This window comes from Podarcis filfolensis, assembly GCF_964270895.1.
Source record: "Podarcis filfolensis genome assembly, chromosome: 4".
In the NCBI taxonomy this organism is placed as follows: Eukaryota; Metazoa; Chordata; class Lepidosauria; order Squamata; family Lacertidae; genus Podarcis; species Podarcis filfolensis.
This window is the reverse complement of record NC_139607.1, coordinates 57,833,860-57,852,937: the sequence shown is the minus strand read 5'-3', so window position 1 is coordinate 57,852,937 and position 19,078 is coordinate 57,833,860. Positions and strand designations below refer to the sequence as shown.

At 39.8% G+C, this 19,078-nt stretch overlaps 1 long non-coding RNA gene across 6 annotated transcripts in view; it reads left to right on the top strand.

The window, feature by feature from the left end:
* Positions 1-19,078, top strand: part of LOC310761459 — a 228,222-nt gene that overhangs the window by 172,723 nt on the left and 36,421 nt on the right. For all 6 annotated transcript variants that reach the window (XR_014547501.1, XR_014547502.1, XR_014547503.1 and 3 more), the window contains one exon: positions 18,505-18,568. This is a non-coding gene — a long non-coding RNA (uncharacterized lncRNA). The remainder of the gene's footprint in view (positions 1-18,504; positions 18,569-19,078) is intronic.

The following is a 19,078-nucleotide window of genomic DNA, read 5'->3' as shown; positions in this document are numbered from 1 at the left end:
AGACCCTGATGTTGGGGAAGATTGAGAGCACAAAGAGAAGAGGACAATAGAGGACGAGATGCTTGGACAGTGTTCTTGAAGCTACCAACATGAGTTTGACCAAACTGTGGGAGGCAGTGGAAGACAAGAGTGCCTGGCGTGCTCTGGTCCATGGGGTCACGAAGAGTCGGACATGACTAAACAACAACAAAGTTGCTTTGGGTTGTCCTGTGCAAGATTAAAGCAATTGATAAATTAAATAAATAACATCGTCGTCGTCATGATAATAATATTTAATACCAGATTAATAATTGGACATTACAGAAACTCCACCTGGAATTTGTTTTTTTAAAAAACATGGATCTACATAGCAAAGCTATGCTGGTTCAAGTAGAGTCAAAGTCTAGGGAATAAACTCAATTGTTTAAATGTGTTGCTGGCTACCACTGACACCTTCTGAAAAAGCAGGAGTGCATGCTAGGTTCAGTTTCTGCTCAGGTAGGGAAATACCAGTTTTATTATTCACAGAACAATCAACTTTGTGCAAGTCTTGATATTTTCTACCAATTATCATGTCTAATTTGCTTCTATTTGGAGGGGCCACTAGGGGCGCATCAGAAGATGGCTGACAATAACATCTCTCCGACCCACACAAGGTAATTTGGAGGCTGTGATGGGAGTAATAGCCTCCCTACCCCCCCAGGATTGTGGGGGGGGTGCCCTTGCCTGCTGTGCCCTATACCACCCCCGAATTTGAGGGGAAGGGGGCACTAGGCAGAATGCCCTTCTGTGGATATCGGCGCTCCTGGACGCTGCCTCTGATCCGCGCCTCTAGCTGCAAGAACTTCAAAAGAAACGATTAGGATGAAGCGAATGCACATATTTCAAGGAAGGAGGGGGAGTAAAGACTGCTAACAGAAGAGATCTCTGATAAATGAGACGAGTCGGAAGAACAAGAATTAACCAGATGAAGACACACCAAGACTCGGTATGGCAAAAGGACTGGATGGGGGCGGGGGGAACTTTCCTTTCTTTCCTCTATGTGATTAAACAAGAACCCCCCCCCCCCCTCACGTCAGAAATGTCGTTTGAAGGACTTAAGCTGTGGATTTATGTCTGTGTGGAGATAAACTTTCTAACCAAAGCATGCTTTAAGAAGAGCGTGGATTGTATAAGGGCTTTGGAATGACGCAGTTAAAAATGCCGTCGCCATATTGGGAAGTTCTGTCGGAGGACTTAAGTCTGGGAGGAGAAATAGAGAAATAGAGCTGTTTTTATATTGTGGGTGAAACTTCTCAGAGGGACTTGAGAACGACAGTTCTGTGATTAATGATGGAAAGAGCGATGTTATCTATGAATGCGATGATACATGGAAACCATCTCGATTTGAGGATTGGATGAACGGAAAATTCACACAGGATTATTATTGGTGTTTATCGGCTTAAGGAGATTATCAGAAGACATCATAAAGAAAAAAGAGAAAATATACGAACAAGATGAGATGCAGAAACAGCAAGATAAGACTGGATAGAATTATGAACTTTGTTTGGATTGATTCGGACATTAATGCAGTAGCAAGAAGATGATCAGAATCCCCCTTCGGATCTTGAGATATGGGTCCCCTCAACAAAATTTAAAATTCGGCTTTGTAATTCGGAATTTATGTGATGTGATGTGATTTGATTTGATGGTCGGTTAATAAAAATTATTTTTTTAAAAAATAATTTGCTTCTATTTAGCTTTCATCTGTTAGCCTTCATCCATTTGAGCGTTGCCACTACATAAGAAGAGCTGGGGTGTCATTGCTGGCATACTAATGTCACATCAGCCCAGTTCTGCATAGGACAGTGATCATGCCCAGCAGTTTAATATGGATGCTAAAAACCACTGATAATAACAATGAACCCTGTGAACTAACACATACCAAATCCTACAGGACTGAGCTTCAAAATATAGGCCACAAGAAAAGGGAAACATGTCTGTTCTCCTGTTACAGCCTGGATGTTGAAGTTGTTCAAAAGCAGACCATATTCCTCTCGATTCCATCTTACTTCTCACTTTACATTAGGGTTGTTGTTTTTTTGGAATATGGTCCAACATCTCACAGCACAGAGATACTTTTCATGGGACACAAGGCTTCAGTGGGGAGTAGAGTGGAAAAGCCCCACTGCACATGCCAATTTCCAATTGTGTAGTATTGGATTCCAACTATTGGTTTTATAGCCTTGTCTAGAACTCTGCTGCATTTATTTTCTGACATATTTCCATTAAGCTTGGCATTCATACGTGATCAACTCAAAGAGTATGGAAGGTTATCATCAGCCTTGTGAACTGACCTGCATTGTCTGCTGGCACCTGTCCAAGTGTACATTGTGTAGATAATAAGCTTATTAACCCCCTCATTTTCTCCAGATTTACCCCTCCAAGATATTTGTGCCTATGTTAAATATCTTTTCAGTTTTGGAGTTGTCATCCCTTGGAAATGAATGTAAAGCAAGCAAAAATAATTGTAAATCTTTTCCTAAAGAAAGAATTATGTGATGATAAATTTGGCAGACAAAGTTACAGATCATATCAGGATAATTCCTTTTAAGATAAATTTTGGAATCACTGGATTGCTTTGGGGAAAGTTGTTTATCTTGTATCCTCAGAAAATATTCCACCTCCCTTACCCCACCTCATGATAGTTAAAAGATATCATGGACTCTAGATATTTTTTTGGTAATTATTATTTTTTTGTTCTTTATCCTTGTACTTATTTCAGTTCCAGAAAATGACAGTGTATTGTTCAATATTCACATTCTCTTATTCTTTAAATGCCTCTAGATGCAATGCAAAGCTAGTACATATAGTCTTTGTCATAGTGAACTCACCAAGTGGGTGCCAACAGATTTGTAGCCATAATGGACCCACTAAGAACCAAGAGGAAGGTATTGGCATGCTTGTGGGAGAGGCCTGAGTTTTTCAAAAGTACAAAACAAGATGCAAAATGTTGACTCTAATTTGGAAAAGAAAGACAAAAGATGGGGAAGAGAAAATGAAAGGTCCTGCTGGAGGAGGGTATAGCAGGCTGACTTGAATCCTGAAGAGGACTAATCCTATTTGGAGGTAAGACTGAGACTACAGTGCAGCATTTTCTTGGAGGTTCCTCTTCTTTTGTCTTAAATTAGACCTTTTAAAGCAACCTTATACTTTGGGTTGGATCCCGGTACACCTTTCTGCAAGTGGCCTGTGTTGCATGAAGTCTTCAACTAGCACTTGTCCAATAATGTGTGGAACAGGGCTACTGCCAGAATTTCTTGTTGTCGTGCATCTCTAGATCAGTTCCATTGTTTCAGGTTTAAATGAAAAGCATTACATGGAGCCATGGTAGATGCATATTTTCCATAGTGTTTCTGATATAGATGTGTACCTATCAAGGGAGCCAGGGTGTGCAGTGAATGCCTTGGTTGTACATACTTCATTGCACATGTTCAGTGAACAGTGAGCAAAGAGTGAAATTGCCCATAGTGTAGCAATGTGAACTTTATACCAAATGCAAAGGCAGCACACAGAGGCAACAATTATGCTGCCCAGATTAATGTATTCTGAACTATTCTGAATCTAGGCTATGATTCCCTATATATAATTAATTGTATGTTCATGAGTGCTACCAGTCTTGCAAGCCTGGACCTGTGTCTTCTATGTAGAAGTTGTCAACTTGTAGTTTACTAGTCAGCATGCTGCCTGTTCTCCTTGCTTATTCATTTTGGACATTTTAAATGCAATGTTACTGTCAAATTAAAAATGGATTAACTGTGTAAGATCTGACTGAATACACTGTCTCTAAAACATGACATTGCAAACGGATTGCATTTCTACTTTGATGAGATCCTCAAGTGATGTATGTGTGCTCAAAGTTTTAAATGTCAGTACATTTAATCCTCACCTTCGTCTGTTTCTACACAGAGACCCATTCAGTTCAGCTGAGATATGGAAAGAAAATACCTACTGACTGCAGGATGAGACACTTTTATCACACATGGCAGTTATTCATTTCTATGTACAAAGTGATTTAGCAGCCGACAACTGTCAGCCACAGCCATGTCTCCCTGCTATGCGATTTGTGGCTCCACAGAATACAAAATGTGCTCAATTCTACAATCTGCTTGGCACAACTCCTTTCCATACAGCTTTGGCAAATAAGTTCTGGGCTAGATGTGAAGAGCCCATACTGCAGCTCTTCCTTATCCCAGATCCGTCTTTCCCAGAAAGCTGGTTTGGGGAGGAGCATTGCAGACATCTCCCTTGCCACTTCCACTATCTTACCTTTCTTTGGCGGTGTGCTGCAATTGCTTCTGTGCTGCCTACATAAAGAAGGGCCCAGCTAAACAGACATAAGTGTTTAGACTTGTGCTAAATCTCTTTTGTTGCAGAGGCATTCACATAATATATGACAACAGTACCACGAGGACAAGTATTCCATAGTTTCAGAATAGGAAAGTACTGAGAACTTTTTTCCCATAGTTTCATATACCTTGCTACATAATATACCAAGAATGATTTTTACCCCAGACCACCCATAGAATAAAACCTGGGCTAGAAATTCAAACCAAGCTCAAAATAATATTCTAGCCAAAAAAATTGTTCACTTGCCTAATAAATATCACAACTGCCAAATCAAAACTGAAATGTAAATCATGAAGAAATGCATTCCTTAATTGGCTTAGGACCTCTTTCAACAATTTATGTTTCCCATTGTAGTACTAAGATTTTTAAAACTTTATGGACATTGTGGGGGAAATGCTTTCGTCTGATCAGTTGTATTATAGCTGCTTGAGCAAATCACTTGGGAGGGATATAAAGCATACCTCTGTTAAGGGCAAGGTGGTTAAAATATTTTCCATCTGTTTGTAAAACTTGTTATTTGAAATCACCCACGGCTATAATACGTTTAAGAAACTAAATTACATAGCATTGTGTGCCAAGCCTCTCTGTTAAGAGACTAAAACATTATAAATGTGTGTATTCAGCCAAAAGATTTATCCACAAAGAATCTCTAATAGCTTTTATCCTGAGAGCTCCTTCAGTTGTTATGTAGAAGAGGGGAAAGTGGGCTTCTGCTTCTTTCCTCTCTATGGGAATGTGTGAAGGAGGACTTGCAGATCTAGCAAGAGGAGCTGATTGTCTGGGACTAATCCTTCAGCCCCATTTTGCACATCACTGCTGAAGCAGGAAAAGCAGAAGCACCACTGAAGTATTTGTCACTGCTCCAGTGCTCCCTTCATAGTGTGTGTGTATATGTGTGTCACACACAGAGAGAGTGGTGTGGCTGTCAGTGCTACTGTGTATGTGTGATGGGAGCCTATGGAATGTTTGGTTTTGTTCCAGACCACTTAAGTTCTTCAGATGCCACATATCAGCAACGGAACCATATTTATGTAACAAAATATGTCTGAGAAATTCATTCTTTGAGAATTCTGATACGAACTTACCTTCCAAATTCAGTTGCTCCAGAGTTTCCCTCGTGAAAACTTGCTCATTACTACTGAAAACTGGAATTGACGTTTGCTCCGATTGGATGCTAAAGAGTTGGTTTTCATGAGGAAAGCTTTGGGGAGGGGAACCTGCTTGGACACAGAGCTTTTAAGTGCACACCTGTGTCTGGAAAGAGTGGGGCAAAAAGCAAATGTGGATAAGCCCTTAATTATGGTTTGTCTGTTTTTTAAAGTTTGTTTCACTGTTTTGAATTTTTCATCACTAATCTCCTTAGATATTTCTTAAAGCAGAAAAGCCGGGTAAAACTGGATAGCAGACCATTCTACTACTCTACATAGTTCCATCATTTTGAAGCACATATTATCTTCAGGTGCCTGAGAGATAATTTCTTAGAAGCCCACCTATGTGATTATGCATTTCTTTGGGGTTTGCCTATTGATATAATCTGCAAGAATCCTCATCAGGAAGGGCAGCTGCTATTAATTCAAAAGCAAGAGAAGCCAAGGTTGGACCTTATGAGCACCCAGCTTTCAGAAAAATACATGGGGAAATATTACATTTATTTGTTTGAAATAATTCTCACTTTCCGCCAAAGAGTTCAGGGTTGCAGGCTGCATGATACCCATATGAAGTAGATTAGACTGACACACTAAGACTGCTTGCCCCAAACTCCTTGCTGTTTATTTAATGAACGTGTAGTGAACATTCATGAACTAACATCAAATTTTGACTCAAGTAGTATGCATAACGTAGCACCAATAGCATTCCAAGGTACAGGCAAGAAACTATAGAGCTACTGATTCAAATACCCTATTGCTGAATATTCATGTGGTTGCCGTAAATTTTACTACCATTTTTTTGTCTTTCACTTACCACCTCCTGAACACAACCAGTTTTGATGTGGGTTTGTGCACACATGTGTGCGTTTGTGAGTAGCAATATCTAGCAAACTGTAGACCAACAGAATTATTAGTAGCTTACGCAGCATGCAAAGGAAAGGCCATCACCAGCTGATATTTATAAATTCACCTTTGTTCCTCATACAAGATGGAATACTTATTCTGTGTAAGAAGATGTGTACAAAATGTATATTTTTTATGGATGAATGCACTGAAAGCATTGAAAAGTGCATATTTTATGTTTTTAAACTCTGTATTTACATAGGCAATATGAACCAAATTCATACAGTTTAAATGTGAACTTTTCGTGTGTATGACTGCTAGTGAGGCTGAAACAGAAATGAATTAGTTGCTCAGTCCATAGGATGAAATGATGAAGGCTGTAGTCCTACACACAGTTTAATTCTCATTGATTTCAAGGTTATATGAGCTGCCATGTGCAGGCTTTTAGCCCATCCTCCCACCAAAGTCATAAACTTAAGGATTGCTTTGTCCTTATTGGAAATTAAACTTAGATATTTCTGTATGATGTAATGTTTTGCATAAAGTTTTAAGAAAATTTAGAAACATCTGTCTTATATTAAGGCTATCAAATGACAAATATAACAGTCCAAATAAAAACTTCCCATATTGGAAAATTATGCTTCTTTCTTTGGCAGAGAGATTGCTTTGCATTTGTTTAATTCCCTTATACTATTCAGGCTCTTTGCTGTAATCTGCCTCTTCAATAAAAATAAACTCCTGTGTTAAATATGCAATTAGTTATTGCGTATATACAGAAACAAAGCCTCTGCACACATCTTTTTCAAACCTGTGTTTATGGTAGCTGTGAGTCATTCACCTTGGCAAATAGAGAGCAAGTTTTCATAGCCTTTCAGAATGTGGTAATTATTCTGCATCTACTTAATATTTAGAGTTAATTACATTTTGAACAATGATTTTTCTTCTTGTTTTTAATCCAGCCATTGGAATCTTACCAAAATGTTCTAATGCTTTACTTCTAAAAATATTGGCTCAGTAATTTTCAAAGAAATACTTCTTATCACAAAAAGGGTTATTAAAGCAAATATGGACTTCAAATACTTAACAGATTTACAGGGTGCCCTGTTTGTGGAATAGACATGAAATTCATATGTTGAAAGAATTAATATCCTGCACCTCAGAACTTTTGATGTAGCTCAGTAGAAGCTAAATGTTCGGAGATATAGAGCAGTACTTCCTCATGCAGTGCTTAGTCAAACTATGGAACTTGCTCCCCCAGGAGAAACTTGGGTGGCTTAAGACAAATTCATGTAGGATAGGGCTATCAATAGCTTCTAGCCACAATGCCTATGCTCTTCCCCCACAATTGGAGCCAGCAGTGCTTCTGAGTGCCAGTTGCTGGAAACCGCGGAGGGGAGAACGCTCTTGTACCCATGTTTTAGTCCGTGGTTTTCCACAGGTATCTGGTTGGCCACTGGGGAAATTGAATGCTGAACTAGATGGGCCATTGGCCTGAGCCAACAGGTTAATCTTACATTCTTGGCTTCCCAGCTAACCCAACGGGACACTATTCCTTAGGGATTTAAAGGCAGTGGTTTCTGTTCCAACCTGTGTTTGTATCATGCATCGCTGTTTCCATTCTGCTGCAATTCTGCATCCAACAAGAGCAATGTTATTTGTCTCTCTGTCAACTGTGGTGGAATTCTATGAAACTGATTCTATTATCATTACATTGTTTCAACGCAAAGAAAACACTATCCACAGTGAGTAGGGGAGACATCAATTATGTATTGTTTGCAGACTGAAAACAACAACAGCAACATATACCAGCCGTGGGATTGATTTCTGTTCCAGACCTGGGAATAATAAGCAAACAATGGCAATATCTGGTTCCATTTTCATTTTGGTCAGAATTGGAAGAGAAATGAGACAATTTCTGGGGAACCCTTCCACCCTGCGCCTTGTGCTCTATAATTGGTGGTGGGCTGTGGAACACTGTGAGATGCAGTGGACCAGTGCAGGAAAAGGGGGGAGCCATTGAAACTTGCCCTTTGCTCATGGAAGCTTCCACCATATCAAAGCCAATAAAGAAAGAAAGAAAGAAAGAAAGAAAGAAAGAAAGAAAGAAAGAAAGAAAATGCTTTAAGTAGGATAAATATTGTTCAATAGCATTTTTGAGATGCATTTTTCCATGGAAAAATAAAACAAATTTAAGCCAAAGTTGGTGATGCTTTGGCACACATGTCACAATCAGCAGATATTAGATGCACTCTAGAGAGAAGGACACGAGCCAGACACAGGCTAAGACATAGAGCGGGGGTGCCAGTGTGGTGCTCTTTATGTTGTTGAACTACAACTGCCTTTATCCCTGACCATTAACCATGCTGGCTGGGGCTTATGGGAATTGGAGTACAACAACATCTCTTGGGCACCATTTTGGCTTCCCGTGTCATAGTTCTAGACCATGCTGCACTGCTCCCATCCTCAGCAGGCCACACAAAAGCACTATGGACTGTTTAGCATGCTCAGTAGTAGATGGTGTGTTTTATTCTGGACTAGTAACAACAAGAAGGCAGGCTATCTGGGGTTGCAGACTGACTGGAGGTGGGCAGGGAACAGCCAGTTTTTCCGATTCTAGACCAATACAGTGGTACCTCGAGTTACAAACACCTCAGGTTACAAACGCTTCAGGTTACAAACTCTGCTAACCTGGAAGAGTTACCTCGAGTTGAGAACTTTGCCCCAGGATGAGAATGGAAATTGTATGCCGGCTGCGCAGCGGCAGCAAGAGGCCCCATTAGCGAAAGCACGCCTCTAGTTAAGAACAGTTCCAGGTTAAGAACGGACCTCTGGAACGAATTAAGTTTGTAACCAGAGGTACCACTGTATTTATTTATTTTAAAAATATGTGTAAAGGGGGGGGGGTTGAGAGTGCTTGCCAGAATATGGTCAGTTTACCACTTTAGTGAAAGACGGATCAGTGCAACCTAACATTTTAAAAAGAACCTCTCCCAAAGGACAAAATATGGACAGTGATTTCCTAGGGACAGGTATACCTGCTTACTTATTTATTTAAACCCCCACTTTCTACTGGCTTTCATCCTTGCCAATGCCTCTGGGTGGTGTTGAGTTGGTACAAATAAAATAATCATGCCATAAGTACAATGAAAATAAAGGCAGCATAAATTTTTGGTTTACTGTGCATGTCTGAGCTTGTATCACACGCCTGCACACAAAGGAGCCAGGTTGTTGAACTCAGCCCCAGAATGCCATTCCGCATTCTTCTGCATGCTTCTTCCACAGCTCATCCTCTTCTTTTGTGCTAGGGAAAGTCAAGTAGATGATTTTAGCCAGCGGATTGGCTGATTTAAAAAATAAAATAAAATACTCCCCTTGAATGGAACTTCCAGTATGGCTTACAAAGCAAGAGAAAGGACAACAGAAAATATGGCAACAACAATCTCAGATAGTGAAGGCATGTAGAAGAGAGCCCCCCAAAATCACCTCAATGCTTTGGTGGGTTAGTATGATGGCAGGCTTTCTTTCAGGTACCTGTGCCCTAAACTATATACCCACATTCCCCTCACAGAGCTACAGGTCTGAGAGTGCTGTGACAACCAATCCTCCTTGAGAATTGTAGTTCTGTGAGGGTAATAGGGTTCTCTCAACAACTCTCAGCACACTTAAGAAACTACAGCTCCCAGAATTAGCGTATTTTTTGCTCTATAAGACGCACTTTCCCCCTCCTAAAAAGTAAGGGGGGATGTGTGTGCGTCTTATGGAGCGAATGCAGGCTGCGCAGCTATCCCAGAAGCCAGAACAGTGAGAGGGATCGTTGCGCAGTGCTCCCTCTCGCTGTTTAGCTTCTGGCTTAGCCGTGCGAAGCCTCTTCAGGGCAGGGTGAGCCATCATCCCGCTGCCCTGAAGAGGCTTCACGTGGCTATCCCAGAAGCCAGAACAGTGAGAGGGATCACTGCGCAGCGATCCTTCTTGCTGTTCTGGCTTCTGGAATTCAGAACTTTTTTTTTCTTGCTTTCCTCCTCCAAAAACTAGGTGCGTCTTATGGTCTGGTGCGTCTTATAGAGTGAAAAATATGGAGGAAGCCATGCCTTTTCCAAGTGGTATAGCCTTGTTGTGCTTCGTTTGTTGTAATTAGTTAATTACCAAGTGAGGTCCTACAGGACTTTCTGCAACTGCCACACAACACTTTATTGAGAGATGTAGGAGAGGACAGTGTTGAAACATCTGCCTTTTGTATTGCTGGAATGTATCAATGCACAAAGTTAAGAGCCACATCCATTGCTCTGGCCACTTTAGTCCTTGGCCACCATTGTCATGTGGCCACTGGAAGGTTTTCCATGACAAAATATGCCCTTGGGCTGAAAAAGCTTTTCTATCACTGGATATTTATAAGCATTACATGAGAATGCCTGTTATCCCTCGCCCCCTACTTCCTTTTTCCTTTAGCCCCTGAATCTTTGCAACTGCTGGCAAATCAAAAGCAACCATATATTTTACTGCTGAGAGATACTCAATAAACTACTTTTCAGAATTAAGCCACTTCAAGTACTGATGGTGAAAAGCTTCATTTTGTATAAGCAATAAGCTGATAGCTTTGATATATAAACAATCTGCGGACTGAGAGGCCACTAAAAATAATCAGGCACAAGTTGGATAGATAAGTATGTTTTTCTTTCTTAAGAGCATACTGAAGAGGCCGTTTTAACAAAGAATAAAAACGTTCTTCTGCTAGTTTTAGGATTTACAGTATTACTAATTTGGAACAGGAAAGAATAACTTAATATCATGACAGTTTTAAACATCTGAGGACAACTGGGAATATTGCTATTGAAAACGCAAACAGAACAAGAGAGAACCTGAGAACGCCTCTTGTGTATGTACAAACTTACAGAGGAAGTAACTGTGGCTTCATAGCTAAGATGGAGTCTGAAACTGGCTTGTCTCATGTTCCATAAAGACATAATTCAGTCACATCCTTTGCAGGATTTATAGTCAATGTGAGCTTTTTGGAAAATGTGTATAAACCTTGTTCACAGGACACAGTCAGATAAAGGCATGGAGAACCTGCATATAAACAGTGAATCATGTACATTGGCCAGTCCATAGTTTCCAAATAGCAAATATGCACAACTTCAAAATATGCACAAAGTACTGTATATATTTCCCATGAAATGTACAGTTGTCTAGAAACTTTGTCTGTTGCCTTGCCAGTATATGAAATTCAAGTGGATAGTTTATATTTTTAATGTATGTATGTGACCAATAGCCAACACAACTCTCATCAGTTCACATTTACAATAATGACCTGTCTGCCTGTGCACATTTAGTACGATTTATGAACATTCAGCTGCCAAATCATACCAACATCATTTCCTCTGTTTACAGTATCCTGGCAGAGTGGAGTGCCATCGCTTTTGTAACTAAATGGCACCATCCACACACAAAACAGAGGGGTCAGCAGATTCAGAAAAATCCCAAGGTTTGCAGACATGCATATGTTATTTTAAAAAGAAAGGAAAGGGACCTCAAAAGACCAGAGAACGGGTGAATTCAGGCTGCACATGTATGCTTTCTCACATGCAGATTGGGAAAGGGAGAAGGAGCATGCCAAGGGCATTAAGCTGCCCCCCCAGCCAGCGTGGCCCCCTCTTCCCTCCAAGTGCCCCAGTATTCCCTTCAAAGCTCTCAGCTGAGACACCATAAAGCCCTTGAAGGCGAGGATCAGGCCACACACCGGAGCCAGCTGAGTCCATGCCTTCAAAACGTGTGTTTTCATGTGATAAGGCTTTCTTCTTCTGGGAAGCCTTCCCACCTGAGAAAAGGGAGCCCCTCCCACACCCCCATGTAACATTTCATTGTAGGGCCCAACTGCATACTTTGTGTTTTTCGTTTTTATTTTATAGGTGCATACTCCGGTCTTTGACAGCATGTACTTCAAAGCACATTTAGAACTTAGTAAAGTGTGTAAACATTCAGTAGAGTGGGGTGGGGTGGGGTGGACCTATATGCATGTCCGCCTGCCTAAAATGGACTGGTTGGGGCAGCGATATATAAGTCATTATAGTTGAAATTTGCTGAATATTTTCTGCAACCACACACACCTTCACAGGGCAGCTCACTCAAAGTCTTAGGGAAAGGCATGTTCAAGAAAAAGTTCTATGGGCACCAAAGGACTTGCACATGGAAGTAAACAGAAATCCATGCACATGCAAGTTATTCCATTTACTTGAATAAGTTGGTTCCTTAAAATGAAATAGAAAACCAATTGAAGCAAATGCAGTTTTTGCTAAAACCATTGCTTTGAGAGAATAAGTTTTCCATAATAAATACAGTGTAACATTTTTATTGATTTTAGGTGAGTTGAATATAAGTTACATATACTGCCGAATAGAACTTTTATTATTACTTGCTTGCAATGGATAAAATGCATAGAAAATATTGTAGCTGTTTAGCTATATGTGGCAGTCCAACCATGGCCACATTTACCAGTATGGAAACAATGAAAATATTGGTATAAAAGGACCTCCATTCCTCCCGTCACCAGGCCCCTGCCCTGATCATTTATTCCTGGTCAGCTGGTTTGATAGCATGAAGAAAAGCATCAAGAACCATTGTTGAGCATCCTACATACCTCTCATGGTCCTCCATAGTTTTGAATCACACATTCTAATTACAGCATTACATTATATGTCATACTTTGTCCAGATCTTGGTGTCAAATATGGAGTGAAATCATCTCAAGCACAAAAGAATTGCCTAGTAATTTCTCAGCGGCACTTGTACAATTCCTCAGTAATGCAAATTGTTTATCATATCAAAACATATTTCATATTAAGACCATGAACTGATTATATGAGAGGGAAAGAAAGAGAAAGAATGTGATGAGATTGTGCCTAAGGCTATAAACTTATTTAAAATCCTATGCCTAAATTTGTTTTACTTGGAACCAAGATCAATTGATTTCAGTAGTATTTGCTTCCAAATGGTATTTTTAATATTACAACTTTACTTTACAATTTTACTTTCCCCCTAATTTAAGCTTATCATTAAGCTATCACTATGTGCTTATTTCACATTTCTTCGGGGCCTGTACACTTGCACACATTTAGACAAATGTCTACACTCACGCTTCTTTTCTATGAAGAGGAGCAGATATCACAGTTCTATTGTCACAAGCATTTTACGATAGGTTAAAGGTTTCCTTCTTCCAATGGAAGGAGCTTCTTATGAAATAAGACTCCTTTCTTGAGAGGAAACTCCTTCTGTCAGAGAAAGGAAACCTATGCCTCCAGCCCAATAAAGACCTGACCATTTTAGAACATCAAAGTTTCCATGGTGGTTTATGAAACTGGAACTATTATAAACTCCAAACAGGCTTCAGTGTACTCACTGAGCTGGTTCACATGTAATTCCCAACCATGGTTTGGTGTTGTATGAATGAGACTCATGTTCATCCACTCCCTTCTCTTCTTCCCATCTCCTCTTCATTCTACTATTGCATGCTTTGCTTACCACCCTGGCTTCTTAACTTGCAGCAAATCATAGTTTGTGATTATATCCAGTTAGGTGATCTGTAGTTTTTACATAGCTAGCCTGCAGACCAGAATTCGAAACCATATTTAAATGTACTAGAGTACAGGATAAAAGTTAAGAAACAGGTTTGTGGGATTTCAGTGGTGGGAGGGTGAAAGCCGCTCTGCCCCACATAAACACACAAACACTCCCAGTCATCCTTGGGACCCTGTGCTGGCCACCTCTGAAAGATAAATTATCCACATAAGGGTGAGATACATGATTAGCATCAAGGGTAGTTTGAGGGTGTAAAACCAAGTGTACCTTAAGTAATCATCTCTTCAGAATTCTTCAAATTTTGAACTCAAAACCAAAAGTTATTGATTGGCCCCCAGTGCTTACACCAGATTCAACCAATTGGCCTTGCAAGTGGAAGAGCAAAGAAGGACTTTTTCTAGCACAGTGGGGCTGTCATCTCCTTGTATGCTCTCCACACCCCAAATTGGCTGAGGGTCGGGTCGGAAGAACCTCCCAGGACAGTTCACAGAGGGAGAAGAGGGGAGATGGTTCTGCTGGGCAAGCAGATTGAACGTTTGTAACAGTGTGACACTGAATTCCTCCCATGGTGTCCAATTTTTTGATAGGAAAAAGGCAGAGCGCCTTCTGGTGGACTGTACAGAGTCTAGAAGGGAATGGTGGGGATTTTCTACAATACCAGTTTTTACATGCTGGACTGGATACTACTGTTTAGAATGTGGGTTGTTGCCCACAGACTAGGGAGACTAAAAAATAGTAATCTGCAGGTATTTAGGTTAAATGTAATCTAGAAAGTATAATGCACCTTAATTTGGGTGGGAAGAAATTCTGCATTTCAGTGGTAGGTTGCTGGTGTGGTGAGGAAAAGCACTTTAAAAACAGTAGGTAATGGATGTTAATACTTAAACCATTATTCTGCATGGTGCAGGAGTGGGGAACGTATGACTCCCCACATGTTGCTGAATTGCAAGTTTCATCATCACTGAGACCATTGGTCATGATTGCTGTGGCTAATGGAAGGCCAACAACCTCTGGAAGTCATAGAATCATAGAATCATAGAGTTGGAAGAGACCACAAGGGCCATCGAGTCCAACCCCCTGCCAAGCAGGAAACGTGTACCCCTGAACATGAGTCTAAATATATATATTTACAAAATGCCTGTTTGTAAATAGCAACAAGTTGTGTGGTTTCAGAGTAAGAATAAGTACCCGGTTTTCAATGTATCAAACCCGGTTGACAACGTAGTTTGAGTGTGGCTTAGGAATTAGAAAACATGGCTAAGATGAAGCCATTCATACTGTGGAAACACAAGTGGCTTTCTTGGCAGACTGCTTTGAAGACGATTACAGTGATATTGCAATCTCGGTGTTGATTGTGGCATGGTTGGGCACATCTATAATTTTTGCCTAGATCTAATCAGCAGCTAATAAAGAAAGTGGGGAGGAGGGAGTAGCTAGAATAAATATACAGTATATCAGGGAGGAAAATATTTAGGGAATGTTGCATTCAGGAAAACAAAACAAGCAAGCACTGCTTTAAATTAGGAAATGTGCATTAGGAAAAAAAATATTTCAGTTCTGGATGTATTGGGTGTGCTACAGAATACATTTTCAGAGTAAGCACGTCTATCAGGGCTTTAATTGCTACACTTAGAAGAATGTCCTCTCTTCTCTACCCGCCCCACCCCCCTCAACCCGACAAGAAGCCAGAGTTAGCTGCGCAAATGAACAGGCTTCACAAGAATCAGATTCTCTTTGGACGACTCTTCACATTCCCAGTCATCATTACATTTAGGCAGCACAATTCCGCCTCTGGTTGATGGGCAGAGAAAGTGGGCAGCTTGCCAGGTAGACGTTACCATGACTCCCAACCCCCAAAGGTGATGCATTTTTCAGCTAATTCAATGAAGAGTGGGCTGAACTTTGGGTATAAACTAGACAATAGCTGCCTTCGCAGTATCAGCAGAATGGTTTATGGGAATGCACTCCACATTTGGCTGAAAAAAATCATGTGACCTTACGGCTGAGATTTTGCAATGGTGCCAACGGAGACTTGGAAAGATGCAACCCCTGGCTTCTTTTCCCTCGTTCCTTATGTGGCTCAGAAAATGGTGGATCTTAATACTTGACTTTAACCAGACTCAGCAAGCAGTAGAGCCTTGAAGCACAACTTTGCCTTTCTTCTTCTTTTCCCTTTTTTGGCAGGCCACCAAGAGGCTGCCCCTTTCACGCCTGATACAGTCTGTTGCTTATCTGTCTGCTGATAGATGTGAGGGAAAGAGGAGGAAATCCTAAACAGAGTATCTAGGGTTAAAAAGAGAAAGAGAGCTGCATTTGAAAAGGACAAATTCAAGAGAGAGTCGTCGTTTTGTTTGAAAGGTGGCATGGCAGCATTTTGGAGGTAGTTTACGACAAGCCTTTTGGGCGTCTGGAGAATAAAAGTTTCAAGTGTTTGGATGTGCTGGCGTTGGAGCTGGGCAGACCCGACAACAGCATTGAACATGAGATCATTGCAAGCACAGTGTAAGCAACTGGCACTCTGCCTCTCTGCCCCTTGGCTTCGGCAGATTTATACAAGCATCATTTATGAAATCAGCACAGGAGTTCAGTGGATTTTTTTCCTCCTCTCCCCCCCGGCTTGCCCTGCTTCTGGTCCTGCACAGGCGGCCGTCGCAAGGATTGGTGCAGTTTTTGCGCAGTGCCATGTGCCTGGAATTCTGAGAAGAACGAAAAAGACGGCAGACACCCCGTTCCTCACTCCTGGATCTAGACGGTGCCTAGGAAGCTACAAAGTCTGAGTTTGGAAAGAAAGTCAACTGACTTGTTCACAAAAAATAATAAACACTGGCATGTTTAACTACAGGAGCTTCAAGATGTCTTAGGGCTTCTTAGGACATAACTAAATCAGCTGAGATGTTCGATTCATTTAAAAATGTGTTTTTGTTGCATCAGTAGGTTGCAATGAGTGATAAAGCACCTTTCGAAACAGGTATAGCAGATATTGTTAATTTGTTTTCCTTTCGTTTTGAAGCTGAAATCCTTGTCGTATTCACCCTAACGTTCTTGACCAATCACACTGCTGAAAATATCTTTTTGTTTCAGTCATGTCTGAGTACTGCTAAAAATACAATAGTAAACAGAGGCTCTAGAATGTTATGATTAACTCTGGGCCACGTTTAATCTTAGCTAAGTGCTGAAATAGTGCAAAGTCATCTTGTCTTATGGCTATTCAGGTTAAATGTTGACTATAATCTCTATATGCCTTCAGGTATATAGACTGCTGCTACAAAAGAACGCAGGCTAATTTTTTTATTCCTGCTTCACAAAACTGGTACAATGGGTCAGCCCTCTCGTCAGTGCTTTGAAACAATCATGTAATTCTTCTAATGCCTATGAAAGTTTATCACTATTTCTGTCTAACTGCATTATGAAGAATTCAGTGGCATAAGGACAGAAATGAAAAGCGTGTTATTATAACTTTCATATTGCAAGTCTGGTTTTCAGTTAGTAACAATGTCTATTTTTGGATGTTTGGTAATGGAGCGCTTGTCCAGAAATAGTTAGGCAGACAAAAATGCGAGGCCACGCATTCAATATTTGTTTACAAAGAAGCTATGCACAGTTACTCATGGCATTAAAGGATAATGCCGCCTCAGCAAATCAGTTTCCTTTAAACTGTTCCGTTGCTGTACAGCTTTCATATTTCTAATTAGAAATAATTTAAGTTGAAACACTGGAAAATAATTGTGCACATCAATGGGCAATGTTTGTAACCCTTTCCATACTTCTAAGTTTTGTTTTGTGTCTTTAAAAAAGCAGCTCCAACTATGAATTATAACTTAGATTAAATATTTTGAAATGATTTGTGTAAAAGTGATTGTTGTCTGTTGTGCAGGTTACACATGCTAGGGACATGAAGGGTAAATATTTCTAACAGTTTGTGGCATGATGTCAAATGTGGATTCTAACATGCTGTTTTGAACTTTGCAAGGAGTAGAGAAAAAACAAAGAACAGTGAGAAACTGCCAAGGGAGGATAATTCACATTTGACAAATATAAGTCCTTAACTAGGATTTACACTGAAACATTGATTAGCTTGAGTATATATTTCCCCCCCTAGCCGTTATAGTAAAAGAATTGCATATTGGAATTAAAATAAATATGCCAATAGATCTCCGTGCTGTAATGGAAAAGTAATTATTGTGTAGACTAAGAAGTTATTACTTATGTGAACAGATAAATCACTGTATTTAAAAGTTTTATAGTTTTAGGCTGCAATCCTATGCAACTTTCATGAAAGTAAGAGTAAACATGCTTAGGATTGCACTTTTATCTTCCTACTCAAGTCATACTTTTTCATTTTATTAAACATGCAAATCTATTTTGTCCCTCTTTGCTTGTTTGTATCAAACAAGCTTCTATATATTTACATATTTTAAATAAGTGTGCTTTTTTCTTACTTTTGTCTAATAAATTAACTTTATATGGTCTCAGCAGGAGCACACATTTCTTTGTGCATAGTATCATGATCAAGAGACCTTCTAAAATGGATCGTATTGTAGAACATTTTAATGTTGTGTTTCTTCATTTTGTTATAGTGCTGTGAAAAATTAAAATGGAAAAGAAAACCGAAGAACTGGATCATGTAAGAACTGAATGAAGGTAATACAATGTTAAACACATATGTGACTATTTTCATATTTGAATCATGTTCTTAAAGCATTTTTAACAATTAGCATTTCATTTTAATTGAATAATACCTCTTGAATATTGATATGATTACTGAAAAAAGTGCAGTTCAACTGGCTTTTCTGTTCCTTGTTGTTTTCCTTTCAAATATCTTGGTTTCATTTACCACAGAGAGAGTATTATCAGTGAAGGGAAACAAGTTAGAATTGCAGAATTAATGTAACTAAACTAACAACAGGTGTGATGTAGAATGAACTTTGGGGGATCCAGCATATATTCCACACTCATCTGTATGGTATGGTAAATGTCTGGTCAAACTTTTCCATGGCACTCCCCTAAAATAAATGTATAACTGCAAAGCTGATCTCCATATTCATAATTATGCTGTTTAAAATATGATTTTAAGAATTTAAGGATAAACATTTCTGGGAAGATGAATTAATTATTTGGATTAAGTTTTAAATATTTTAAAAGCAGCATTGT